The sequence below is a fragment of the Corapipo altera genome, unplaced genomic scaffold (assembly GCF_003945725.1).
Source record: "Corapipo altera isolate COAL_440 unplaced genomic scaffold, ASM394572v1 233, whole genome shotgun sequence".
Classification (NCBI taxonomy): domain Eukaryota; kingdom Metazoa; phylum Chordata; class Aves; order Passeriformes; family Pipridae; genus Corapipo; species Corapipo altera.
In genome coordinates, this window is record NW_020885168.1 from 10,484 (window position 1) to 11,271 (window position 788).

The window sequence follows — 788 nt, forward strand, 5'->3', positions numbered from 1 at the left end:
CTGATCCTTTTTTGCCCTTTATTTCCCCTCAAATCTGATCCTTTTTTCCTCCCCAAATCTGATCCTTTTCTGCCCTTTTTTCCCTCCCAAATCTGATCCTTTTTTGCCCCTTTTCCCCCCCCAAATCTGATCCTTTTCTGCCCTTTTTCCTCCCCAAATCTGATCTTTTTCTGCCTCTTTTTTTCCTCCCAAATCTGATCCTTTTTCCCCCCCAAATCTGATCCTTTTTTGCCCTTTTTTCCCCCCCAAATCTGATCCCCGGGGAGGGGAAGGAACAGGTGGAGGGAGGTGCTGGAAACTCGATCCCGGCGCCGGGCAGGGAAAAAAAAAGGGATTTTGGCAGCGAGGAGAGGGAGCAGATCCAGGGGGAGGAGGAGGAGGAGGAGGGGAAGGGCAGGAGAAGGAGGAAGGCAGGAGGAGGAGGAGGAGGAGGAGAAGAGGAGAAGAGGAGGAGGAGGAGGAGGGGAAGTTTTGGAGTAGAAGGAGGAGGAGGAGGAGGAGGAGGAATAGGGAGGAGGAAGGGAAGGGCAGGAGGAGGAGGAGAAGGAGGAGGAGGAGGAGGAGGAGGAGGAGGGGAGGAAGGGCTGGAAAGGATCCGGGCGGGGAGGGGAAGGGCAGGAGGAGGAGGAGGAGGAGGAGGAATAGGGAGGAGGAGGGGAAGGGCAGGAGAAGGGGAAGGGCAGGAGGAGGAGGAGGAGGAGGAGGAGGAGGGGAGGAAGGGCTGGAAAGGATCCGGGAGGAGGAGGGGAAGGGCAGGAGGAGGAGGAGGAGGAGGAGGGGAAGGAGGA